At 40.2% G+C, this 13,444-nt stretch overlaps 1 protein-coding gene across 11 annotated transcripts in view; it reads left to right on the forward strand.

Moving 5' to 3' along the window:
- DKK2 (dickkopf WNT signaling pathway inhibitor 2) overlaps positions 1–13,444 on the forward strand; it is a 116,635-nt gene that overhangs the window by 41,964 nt on the left and 61,227 nt on the right. The window lies entirely within an intron of this gene.

Below are 13,444 nucleotides of genomic sequence, written 5' to 3' on the forward strand. Positions count from 1 at the left end.
CAGGACAAACTGCAGCATTTTCAAACTTCTGGTATCCAGTTTCTCACATGCAGAAGCCCTGTCCACCTGTTCTGTCTTTAGTGTTCGTCCCCTGGAGTTCAGGCCAACCATCCATATCAGACTTGCTCCAGGAACTTGCTGAACTGACTCAAGTTTCTTGCCAGGAGTAAGAAATATATTATCGCGAGCGTCTCGGAAGGATGTTGATCGAGGGCCGGTATCCATTCCCGCAGCTGCCGCTCCCTCGGAAGGAATCCCGGCGCCGGGAGGCAGCGCTGCCGTTCCCGCGGCCGCCACCAGGTGGCGCTGCTCACTGCGCGCTGTGGCGGCCCCGGGGCGGCGCAACCTTCCCGGCCTCAGCCGGGCCGCGACGCGCGGGGTGAGCTCCCTCTGCGGCAAAAGCAAGGTTGGACAGATACGTTCTTGTCAAACGGCATAGTGGGAGCCGCCGCTGTTGTCAGGATCCCCAGGGGCTTGGGGACAATCAGGGAAGGTGTCCGGCGTGCTGATTCCTTGCGCAGGTCCAAGCAAGGTAATCTCTTCTCGCTGGTGGCCGGTGGCAGGACTCGAGGGAATAGCCTGAAGTTGCGTTCAGCTGTGGGCAGTTTATGCTGGATATCCGAAAAAGGTTCTTCTCCCAGAGGGTGGCTGGGCACTGGAACAGGCTCCCCAGGGAAGTGGTCACAGCACCAGCCTGACAAGAGGCCAAGCAGTTCAAGGCAGCACTCTCAGGCATCTGCTGTGATGCTTGGCCATGTGCTGTGCAGGGCCAGGAGCTGAATTGGGTGATCCTTGTGGGTCCCCTCCAACTCACCTTTTTCTAAGATTCTCTAATCCAGACCCAATGAGGGACGTGCAAGAGCTGCAAGAAAGCCTTGCAGTCCTGGAAGTGGCAAAACTCAAACAAAACTGCTGGCCTGTATGATCCATTCCTATTTTGAGAACTAAAACCTAACAAAATAAAATAAATCTTCATAGATTATTGGGATTTTGATTAGCTATTAGGAAAAAGCTCTTCATCCAGAGGTTTGTTAGGCACTGGAACATGCTTCCCAGGGAAGTTGTCACAGGAGCAAGGTTGACAGAGTTCAAGAAGTGTTTGGACAATGCTCTCAGGGTGTGATTCTTGGGGCTCGATGATCCTTGTGGTCTCCTTCCAGCACAGGTTATTCTCTGAATCTGTGAATGAAGAATGAGGAAATTAGGGATTATAGTCTCATAAGATTGAGGTGTTGCTTTCTTTGAGTGATGTGAAACTGTAAATTTAGTGTTCAAATAAGTGTTTACAGGAAAAAAAAAGTGTAGCAAGCATGAATTACTTTTAGCCTGTTCACTTGAAAGTTATGTGTGTACATACTCCATGGGAAGTGCATGTGCCTGGCTTTGTGTGGCTCTGCTGCTTCAAGTGGGGCAACACAGACATAGAATTTTAATACATGATGTAGAGTTAACAGGTGAACTTTGGACTTTCACATTTCCTTTATTTCATTGTTGAAAAATTATTTGTATACAGTGTACAGAAAATCATAGCATTGTTTCAGCAAAATTTTTGCTCTTGCAATCTTTTTATTAATAAAATGTAATTCATAATGACTTATAGGTCTAATCAAGGAAAAGTGACTTAACCATGGAGGTGGTTAGCTTACTATTTGTTTTAGAAAAATACATTACTATATGATTTTCTTTGGGATGTAACAGAAATCCATTTCTATTGAGAAGAAATATATTTTACATTTAAATTATATTAACCTGTGGGCACTTATTTCTCTTGAAGGTTTTAACCCATTATTTTAACCCTTGTCCCATTCCCCTGTATTTTGGGAGACATCTTCCATGTAAAGTTGGATACAAAATTGTACAGCTTCTTTGCAAATAAACCTTGGGCCTCTAAAAAGCCCCAGACTAACAAAAAAAAAAGAAAAACCCCAAAACAAAACAAAAAACCCCAAACAAACAAAAAAACCCCAACAACAAGACCAAAAACAAAACAAAACAAACAAGAAAACCAAACAACATCACCCCAGACAACAACAATTGTCATTTTGGCTAATGTTACTGGAAAATATTTGGTTAATATTACTGGAAGTAACATAGATTTAAAAATTGGGATATATTTGCATTGTTGCTGCATGAAACCAACAAAGAAGGGATTTTCTTCTTCTTTATTCTCCCTATAGGCTAATAGTATGAAATGTGCAAAGTCCCAGCTCAGGTTAGCTCTGCAACAAGTTACTCTCATCTGCAGGGTTAAAAAATAAAATTAAAAAGCAATAGCTGCAGCCACATGGGAGCATTATCAAGCGGGAATTTCACACAGGCACTCTCCTGACACCCACTGTCCTTCAGAACAAGTGTCCACAGGGCCAAGCTTTCAAGATCAGCTTGAAATTCCTACTCATTGATTTAGAGGTCTGGCTGAAGGGCATATTGAATATTTGTCTTACAGTCTCTTTCTGAGGGCAAAATGGACACACTTTCAAAAGGCATAAATACTTTTCAACTTACAAATCAACTGTAATTAGCCATAGAATCTTATGCAAGGAGCATCCTTAGATATGCTTTGAGTTTTCTAATATGAAGAAACGCAGTATTTTCTTTAAGGTGCTTAATCCATTTAATGAAAAATAATTAGAAAAAAGGGAGACTTAACTGATACTTTTTTGTCATTGATTGTGATGGATTAAAATTGGGAATTATTGACTATCTGTGAATAGCACCCTCTCAGAAGCCATTTATTTGCATTACTGGTCTTAGTAAACAAGATGATGCATTTCTTTTGAACATGTACTTTAAAATAGTTGCAGCTCCTACTTGGAAGAGGAATATTTGTAACTGACCTTTTTTGTTTGCTTATTTCTTTTACTGATTTCTGAGGCTTTCATTGAAGACTTCCATCTCTTGCTTTTTTCTTTAGCAATGGTAATTCACATTTGTATGTGATTAATTCTGTGGTCACTCCACAGGAGGGTATTAAGTAAAATACTCACTGTCTTTCCCAGAGACCAGGTTCTCTGCAGGGAAAAGCACCATGAGAACAAGAATTAGAATGAATTTTGGTCCTGGTGGAGATTTGTAAAAGATATCTTCTGCAGGCTGTCTGGCCACTGGAAAGAGGCTCTTCATGCAAGGGTGGATGGAGGCAGCTACAAGGGTCAGTCTGGGTGCTGTGGTTTCTGATGATAGCTTCATCATCCTGAGCTGAAGCTGCTGATCAAAGTTTATGTTTTTATTCTCTTTGGTAGCTACTGCACAGAGCTTTGAAGTATCACAACTTGAAACACCACAGAGCTGTTCTCTGCCAGCCCAGATTACTTATGGGAAAGGGATCAAATAAAACCGATTTAGATACTGCAGTTAGCAATGCTGACATCATCAGTAGTCCCCTTTCAATTCCTCTGTCAGCTTTGACTCTCTTTTGCTTTACTATTTGGAAATGGCATTAAATGCTGATGAGGCAGTATATATTTCAAGTTTACAGAGTCCTGTGAATCATTCTTAGACAATCAAACCTTTTTTGGGGTACGGGTACCTGACATTAACTGCTCACGATATGGTGCCTGATCACATCCAGGAAGCCATTTCAATATTGCTGCATTCCTGCTCTGGTTGGACAAAATGCAGTATATCTTTTATTTCCAGCCCATAATTGGATCATTAAGTGAGTCTTTAGAGCTTTAGGAGACTTTGTGCATCTGAACAGAATCTTAATTGTTGGTGTGTTCTTCTTCAAAGTGAAAGGTGTCATGGGTTTAAGATTCTGAATCTAAATCTCATGGAAGCTGAGGTAATAGAGGTTCCATGATTGGGTTCTCTTTCAGTTTCTCAGAGAGTAGAAACTGAGAAGTTTTTTCTTAATCAAAGTTGCATTTCTTGCACAGGAAAGAAGTAGCTGATGATTACAGAAAGTTTACAGAAAAAGACTGAGGAAGAAGACAAATATTATTCATGACTCTTTATCCATAGTAAGTGTGCAGATGTCTGTTAGTGCACGTTGTTGGCTAAATCCATTCAATTTCCTTACCTTGTGCCACCTTGCACAAGTTTGCAATAGGGTTAGTGTGCAGCAACTCTAAGAATATCTACTCAAAAACCATTTATCATCCTGCCTCTCACAGATGCCTCTGCCTTCACTTGAAGCACTTTGAGCTGCACAACCTCTTTTTTTTTTTAAGATCTGAGATGAAAATAGATGAAAACACGTTAGCATGAAACAGATTCTCTAGCCCTTTTGTCAATTTTTTTATCAAGTGTCAGCTATCAAGTTAAGAAATTATGGAGTTTGAATGCAAATTATGTCTTTGGGTTATTTCTGCCTAATTTTCTGAAGCAGTAGCACTATTTCTTGGAAATTAACAGTAGGATAAATGATCGTTGTATTTCTTAGATCATACCACATCGGATTGGCCGCTCTGTGCACATCACTGGAAGACTGTAGGAGAATAAGATTAGTCCAGGTTCATTCACATAGTATCTTCTATTCAGTTTAGGACTTGAAGGACTTAGGACTTTAGCTTTTTCCTCCTCAGCCATACTTTTGATTGTAAAGAATATATTTCTTTGCATCTATAAAACTGACTTTGGTTGGTGATTTCTCTAAGGACTGATAACTACCTCCTATGGCAGTGTCTTAGTAGAAAGAAAACTTCAATTAAAATATGCTATTTAAACCCCTTTTTTAAGACAATAAGACAATTTTATTAAAAAAATATCTATCCCAAGGATGATTTTAATTAAGATAACAAGCAGCATGAAAAAAGGAGGATTTTTTTGAACTAAGAAATTTTATCTGCAACTAGTTTGAATGCTTTGAGAATATGTTGCTTCAGAAATCACCTCATTCTTTTGGTGGAGTGACTGTGTTTTTTAGGTATGCCTGAAATGACCAAAAGCCATTTTGGATGTAGAGAGCAGGAGTGCAGAGATCATCACACCCATCAGCACCAGGTTCTTCTTGTTTTATGTTACAGCTATGTAATGTTTAAATAAAAATAAATTAAGTGTTAAGTAGAAAGTCTTCCTGCCCTAGTGTGAATAACAACATACTCCTGGCATGACAATATAGCAGTTGTTAGCTCTGTGCTGGAGATGATCTCATAGTTGGTTTAATCAAAAATCTAATCTATGCTGTTGAGAGGGCCATAGCTTTGGAAATTCAATCTTTTATCGTTTTGCCAAGAACTTTCGTTGGTGTCCTTTGGGTCACATTGGAAGGCTCATTTTGTTGTGCTAGGGTTTTCTGAGTGAGAAATCACACAGAGTTTTTGTTGTGGGGCCTCAGAAGGCTTTTTTCACACAGGCTGGGATGCATTAGGGAAGTGAGTAAACTGGGGTCATATCATACATGCCTACTCTGTCCACTGCTGTCTGTGTTTTGATAGATGTGATGAAAATTGTATTTATTTGCATTGAATACTATTACTTTTCTTTAAAGAGTTAACAAATCCTCGGTAGATTTTTTTTTTTTAATTATTGGAAAACCACTTAGGAATCCACAAAGTCAAAAGCTTGCTTGTAAAAATTTCTAGTTTCTTAACTCGACTGCTTGTAAGTTGCAAATGCTGTTTTTAGAACAACTGCTGTTAATGAGCAGGCTTTTCCAATCAGTTTTGAATGGAATATTGAAACATGAAAGATAAACTGTAGTTACATGAGTTTTATTATTCTTATAATTTTCTGTTCCCTGTGTTTTCTAAGAGGCAGATTATATTCTGTTAAGAAAAGGCTGTTACTTCAGTCTAGAAGAAACCCCTTTTAGATGAGAAGGGAAAGATGCCTGAGATGTTTGATGTGGGAACCTCTGTCATACTGTGTTATCTGGAAATAAGAATGGAAAGTCAATGAGATTCAGCAGTTACTACCAAAGAAACTAGAGAGACAGGAAAGGAAGAATCCTGCCAGATGCAGTTTTGGGTGTCATAGAAAATCCCCTCATTTGAATCCAAATCCTATTTGCCTTGTGTACAATAGCAAAATTCCAACATAACAGAAGATTTGGAAGGGACCTTATCAGAGCCTTATTTCACAGCCTGTGACAATGAATCATCTTCCTTAAGTCAGTTTTCATGCATTTCTGTATGACCTCAAAACTTCTCATATAACTACAAAACAGCAAAGAGATATTCATTGTGCAAAGGCTAATGTAAGGCAACTGTAAAAGTAATCTGCCTGAAATGTTTTCTTCTGCTGGGCCGTGCAGTTCAGTTTGGTGTTTCAAGAGTCACACAGCAATTCTGCAGATTCATGGCTTCCCTGAGAGCTGCGATGGCAAACCCTCGCACTGCTCTGCTCTTATTGCAGTGGCTGGGCCTGTGTCCAATACTTGATAACCAGGTTATCCCACAAAGCACTACAAAACCCCTTTTGATTTAATGTAAGAGGACATTCTTCTGTCAGTCAGTAGAATTTAAAAGTCCACAGGTTCTGGATCCAAGCAGAAACTTAGGGTTCTTTTATCTCTGAGCATGCAGCCTGGGCAAGTCACAGACTCCCACAGCCCCATTGACATCCCTGGGATTCAGCACTAGTGCATATCTCCAAGGTTTATTGGTTCTTTCAGGAGGTGTAAATTAAAACCAGCCATTCAAACAAGATATTCTCAATTCCAGTTTCATGAGCTACACCTCATCCTTGTCACCTGTGAGTGTTTCTTCCTATGTGTTGCCTGTATCTCCTGATAGCGATGAACTGTAATTCACTTTGAGAGAGTTGGGAGTATAATTTCATCTCTTGGGCATACTATTTCCCCTGAATGCCATGCTAGGAATGTATTAATATCTCTTTTATTTGCCAGAGGAATGTGGACTATGCATACTGGCAGTATGTTTGGAGCCCAAGGGAGGGCAAGTGAGGAGAGAGGCTGGGCTGATGGAAATGCTGTTCCCTGTAGGAGGTAGGAGTGGTAGAATTTGCTGTGCCATGCTTTCATACTGAGCCTCTTCTCTATTTTGCCAGTGGCATCCCTACACAATGTCATATTAGCTATTCCCAGCCCTTCACCGACACCACCCTATTTTGTGTGACCTTAGGTCAACCCTGGGCAAAATGCAAGGAACTGGATGATGCAGTTTCTTCCTGAGCTTACAGGACATAATAACAAGTGTGAAAACAAGGAGGCAAGAAGGACAACACAGATCTGTTTCATGCCTCTTTCTTTCTTTCTTTAATTTTAGCTGTCATTTATGCATTCATGTTCATGTTGCTCTGGTATTGCTTGAAGCCCCATTGGTTGTTACAAGTTCTCACTAATTAAGAAGATGATATATTTTCCTGGCAATTTTTTTTAAGCTCCTTGCTTTGTGTGTCTGACTGAGAGTAAACTTCATCAGCTGTATGCTCTTTCATGTGTTTTCTATTTCTGATAAATTAAAAAAGCACCTTTTCCACTCTTTAGTCACAACCCTGGATGGATACTGTTTTTTTTTTTTAACAGGAGTATTTCTCAACATTCTCAGCATTGTTATGAAAACTATTGTTATCTTCATTGTCCTTGCAGCCCTTGTCCACTCAGAACATTTATTTAATTCACTTAATAAAGTTATAAATCAAGCCACTATAATAATACTGGAAATATCTAACTGAGGACAGGTTCCTTGGCTACAGCTGTACACACACACACACACACAAATATATGTGTGTGCATATTTCCAGTTAGTGAGCCACTAATAAGAGCTCCTTGAATACAGTGCTTCTTCTAGTCTGTCTCCCCCAGTGGCTTATGAAAATGTCAAGGAAGACAGTATTAAAAGACTTACTCTGCTAAAAACTGTATGACATCTACTGCATCTCCACTAGGCATGTATCCTCTTACAGGAGAGGAGACTGGTTTATGTGACATGGATTCATGTCTGATAAATCTATATCTGTAAAATACATTTACATTTAGTAGGATTGCACCCTTCCTTTTTTGAGCGTAAGCCTTCTACTTTAAACTTCCTGTCTCATAGCAGTTCTTTTAGCTCTCAGTGCTTGCTTTTCATTCCTGTTGAAGTATTGTGATAAGGTGATATTCTACCTTTCATGTTTCTGGGCTATGGTGTTTGTTTGTTTGTTAATTTATTTTGGTAGGAATTGAATTTGTCATGTTAAATTTAAAGCTGTACTTGTGATACTTGATCTTGCTGGAGAGTATCCCTGTTATTTTTTGAGTGTTTTTATCAGTAATAATCAGTAATAATTCAGAGGCTGAATCCTGTGCTAACAAAGACATAATCCCACTGGGGTCCATGGGAATTTTCTCTTCAAAAATGAACACACGATTACTGTCAGGATTTCTGTCTTCAGACAGTAGCTGAATGGGCATTTGGACAGAGTACTATTCCAGTTACCAATCTCAAGTTTCTCTCCCCACCCAAGTCAGGGAACTGACTGCAATTACTGCTCTATAAAGGGCTTAGCCAGCTATGGGATGCTGAACACTCAAAAATCCCATTAATTTGAGAGGGAATTGTTGCTCTTGCCCTTTCTCTGGATGAGGCTGTATAAGTTGCTAGCTAGATTGCTCCAGAGCCCTGGCAGTGAGTCTGGAGGGCATTTTCCTAGGCTGTTACTCAAATATCTGCTTGCAAATATGCAGAATATTCCCAAAGGACAACATGTTGTTGGTAACATGACACACCCTCCCACCACCCCAGAGAATAATGTCTATTAAACCATTTTTAATTAGTTGTGGTATTATAGATCCTGAGCAGTGCATATTCACAGAACTGTTGTGAAGCCACTGTCCTGTCCCATTTCTCCCTAAGAGGCCTTTGATGCTCTTGGTCCTATTCCGTGGCTCACCAGTGCTATTCAAGTCATTATTTAGGCTTTTCAAAACCTGCCCTCAGGCTCTCAGCTTCTTTGAACATGCCTCAGCTTTTCCAGTCTCTGAGTCCTTTCTTCATACTCTGTACCATGGAGGACTGTTGTGAAACACATTTTCTGCATTCCTGCCCCTTCGAGGGCTTCCATATTGAAATGTTCTCCAAACTGCTTTATTTGAGGATAAAGCTCCAAAGTTCTGAAGGCTCTGATTTTATAGACTTGAGGGGAAAACCAAGTAGGACCTTAAAGGGGATCATCTGTAGAGCTTTTTGAACAGTAGGCTTTTGGAATAGTTTTGTAAAAAATAAGGTCTTCAGTTCAATATTTGTTTTAAATGAAGAGTAGGCCTCTTGCAACAATTGCAATAACTCAATGAAAAATAGTCTGTTTCCATTGTCATCTTATTTTGGGCTTTTAGAAAAATACATTGAAGATATTTTTTCTGGAAAACAGACATTCTGAACAGCTTCTACTTACTTGATTGGCCCTAATATTGAGGTGTTAGTAAGCGTCAGAAGACAAGAGTGGCATTTTAGAGAAGAAAAAAGTTGGGTAGCTGAAACTTTTAAAATAATTTTAGTGGGAAAGGAGTTGAGGCAATGGATGGTTAGAAAGAAGACCTTGCACTTTGACTTGTTTCAGCCACAGAAGGCTGAAAAGTAAGGGGGCTGTCTTCAGCTGGAATGCTTGTTAGAAAGACAAGGATTTAGCTTAATTTGAACAAAGAATTGAGGACTGAGTTAGCTCGTCAGTAGTAGAATTAAAGTATATTTCATGTTTATACTTTGTGTTTATTTTCTTCTTGACATTTCCCTCCCTTCAGAAAACAAAATGAAATACACTGCATGAAAGCAGAATTTACCTTAGAATTTGATTTGATGGATTTTTCTGAATGAAAAGCATTTAGGTTGCTGCTCCCTTCCTCTACATATATAGCAGTACAGGATGCATGAGTATAAATGTCAGGCAGCTGGGAGCTGTTTGTTTTTGGAGAACTGGAAGCTCTTTGAAAACTGCAGGAGTAGATATGTTTCTGAAGTTTTATTTCATTGTTTAGCTTTCTGTCATCCAGAAGTGCAGTGTTTACTTAAACGTTATACAAGCTCAGTGTTGTAAATTAACAAGTACTGTTGTAAATTAGGAGTCTTGGCTTTAAACTGCTGGACTCATTGTTATAATTGAAAACATCTCTACAAACACTCAGCTGTTGAGTCCTAACTTTATAGAAATACCTTGATTTCAGAATATGACGTTCACAAACAGGTCTGAAAGGTTGTGCTGAACTAAACCTCGGGTGTACATTTGAATTTTTTATCAAATGAAATCTGCCATGCAAATATGAGAAACCCATGCAATCTAGGGTCTGATGCCCTCTTCCTGTGGCAGAGCTCCTGTCTAGCTCCTGTGTGTGTTTTTGACAAATGTGTACACAGTCCCAAGCATTAGATTTTAATTTATATGTTTTAAAGACTGTCTTTCTTTTCTGAAGGAAAGTTTATCACATTGGCATTCATGTTTCATGTAAATTTCTCTATCGTGCTGCATGTAAACAGTCACATTGAGAGAGGGAGACAGAAGCTCAGAGCAAGACAGAGGAAAATGTTGGCAGTAAGGTAGCTCTAACCCTAAATTAGGGTTAAGCAATCCCAGATAGATGTGTTTTGCTGTAGAAATGTGATGGAATAGAAGGAACACAAGTCAGGACATTAACACTATTTCAAAGAGTGCAACTGCAGGAAGAATCAAATAGGTAAGAAAAGACAAAAAAAAGCTGGGAATGTATTAATAAGTAGAAAAAACTTCAGTGTGCACTCTCCATCCTGTGATCTCTGTTCTGACTTCCTTTTAAAAAAGAATGTATACATTTTATCCATATGTGATGGAACTATTTATTTAAGAGGGTAGCAGAGCGTGAACAATGGGAGTGGAAATGGTTGAGCAGTAACAGGTTAAACATTTACCATACAGAGATCTTACTTCCAAATAGGCAGTGTGCTTTCTGTAAAAAAAAAAAAAATAAAATAAAAGGACATTTCACACAATCACAGAATTGTTAGGAAGGGACCTCTGGGTATCATCTAGTCTAACCCCTGCCGAGGCAGGGCCACCTAGAGCAGGTGACAGGGGAACATGACCGGGTGGGATTTGAATGTCTCCAGAGAGGAACTCCACAATGTCCCTGGGCAGCCTGTAGCAGTGCTCTGCCATCCTCAATGTAAAGGAGTGTGTCCTCACGCTGAGGTGAAATTCCTTGCATTTTAGTTTATGGCCATTTCTCTTTGACCTTTCACTGTGAACCACTGAAAAGAGTCTGGTACCATCCTCTTGGCACCTGCCTTTGTTATTTATAAGCATTGATGAGATCCCTCTCAGTCTTCTCTTCTCCAGACCCCAAATCTGGGTCCCAAAAAAGGCCCAGCTCCCACAGTCTCTCCTCATAAGAGAGATGCTCCAGACCCCAAATCTCTTTGTGGCCCTCCTCTGGATGTGCTCCAGGATCTCCTTGCCTCTCTTGTGCTCTGGAGCCCAGAGCTGGACACAGCACTCCAGATGAGCCTCACCAGGGCTGAGTAAAGGAGAAGGATCACCTCCCTTGACGTGCTGGCCACCTTCTTCCTGATGCACCCCAGGATGCCATCAGCCCTCCTGGCCACAAGGGCACTGCTGGCTCATTTCAAGTGAGAGATAAAAGAGAGAACTTTCTTTAAATGATGCTGCTTCATTGATGGTTTTCCTTGTTTCAAGTGTTAAACATGCGGCTTGAAATCACTTGAAATTTAGGATGTTTCAGAGAGTAAAAACCAGTCTTTCTTGTTTCCTTCTGCATGATGGTAAAGTGTGGGACTTCGAGGTTACTGAGTTTTGGGGAGTGATTGTAGGAATGGAACATGTCATGTGTTGCTTTGTTTGGTTAAAATGATGGCTCAGGCATTTTACCTCCAATTCCTCAAGGGATGAGCTCCCACAGCTGCGTACATCCCTCCATAAGCTCTGGGCAAAATTGCTGGTATTGCAAGTGTTGCAATTTCTCAAATCATGGGACAAATGCTCAGTTTTGGTTGCTTTTCTGATATTTGAAATTACAGAGGCAGCTGCTGCCCTGTTTTTCTGTTTTTGTTTAAAACCCCACCAATTTACCTACATGCAGGCTGGAACATGCCATGTAGTGTCCCTGCTGGTATTGTTCCTCGCTGTGAGAAAAGATGGTTTGTTCTCCAGCTGTCTCCTGCTTCCCTCACAACAAGAGCACTCAGCTTCCATCCTATATCTTGGAGCAGGATGTGGCTGAGGCCAAAACCACCAAGGGTGATTTTGCAGCTTGGAATTTCCCCGTGGCTGTTGTGTCCATCTTCTAAGTATAGCAGCAGAAAACCATTCAATTCAGCAATTGCTTTTGTTAAGAGCTGATTTTAAATGCTGAGCACTGCTGCTGTGAACTCAGCTTCATGTCAATTGCAGTGATGTACCATGATTTGGTTGAGCACCAGGCCCATCTGAGCTCACAAAGCATTTGGACAAGGCTTTTAGAAACATGTTGTGATTTTTGAGGGTGTGCTGTGCAGTGTTGGACTCTATGATCCTTGTGGGTCCCCTTCAATTCAGGAAACTCTGTGATTCCATGATAACTGCTCACTTTTTTGGCTTTTGCTGAGAGGTTTTTTGTGTCTCATGTAACTTCTGGAGTCTAAAACACTCTGTGTAAGCTGCTGTACAGTATTTTTCAATTTTTCATGGCAAATAAAATGCTTGTTAAACCTCAAGTGCCTCTGTTAGGATGAAGTTACAAGGCAGTATTTACATGACTTCCGCATGTGAATGAATGTATTGGTAACTTTATTCCAATAACAAATAAAGTCAAGACCTCTCAAGTGTTAGCCGTAAACATAAAACCAGACTCTTTTATATAAAAGATTGCAGAGGTATCAGAATTAAATTCTTGCAATTCAAAAGGGAAAGCATTTAAAACAGTCTTAGAAGAAACCTGCACCACTTTTTCAAGCCTCCATAAATTTGAGTATGCTTCTTATTAAAAGCAATTATATAATACTTGGCCTCATTAGAAGTCTAGTTAAGCAATTTTAATTTAGCAGCCAAGTGAAATGAGATTAGTGTGCTTTCTGTTGGCAAATTGTAGCACTCAGGTATGCTCAGTTCTGGCAGTTCTGGTCTAACACACCTTAAGAAATGCATTTAAACCTTTTTTCTGCTACCTTTTTTTTTTTTTTTTTTTCCTACATCCAGCTATAGGTGGTAGCTGACATAGCAAAGCATGTAATCAGGTGTAGTCAAAATTGCTGCAGGGTGAGGAACCATCATCTCTTAAAGCTAGAGCTACAGATTTTCATCTTGAGTTTTTCCTAAGCAGTGCTAAACATCTTCACAGCACTCCCAGCTCTGCTGCCAGTGGCATTCATGGGACTTGATTTATCAATGGTAACAAGCATAAATCTGGCTGAGAGCCTGTGATCCCAGACAGTCTTCCCTGTACCACCTATTGCTTGGCCTTCTGACTCCAGCAGTTTCTTCTGCTCCCATGCTGGCCCCCAGTACTGCTGATGCTGCTGTCATGTAGCAGGGCCAATGACATCGTCGGTCAGCCCTGGCCTAAAATAACCCTTATTCTGCTTTCATTTGTGTAAGA

Source organism: Anomalospiza imberbis, chromosome 4, assembly GCF_031753505.1.
Source record: "Anomalospiza imberbis isolate Cuckoo-Finch-1a 21T00152 chromosome 4, ASM3175350v1, whole genome shotgun sequence".
NCBI classification, from domain to species: Eukaryota; Metazoa; Chordata; class Aves; order Passeriformes; family Viduidae; genus Anomalospiza; species Anomalospiza imberbis.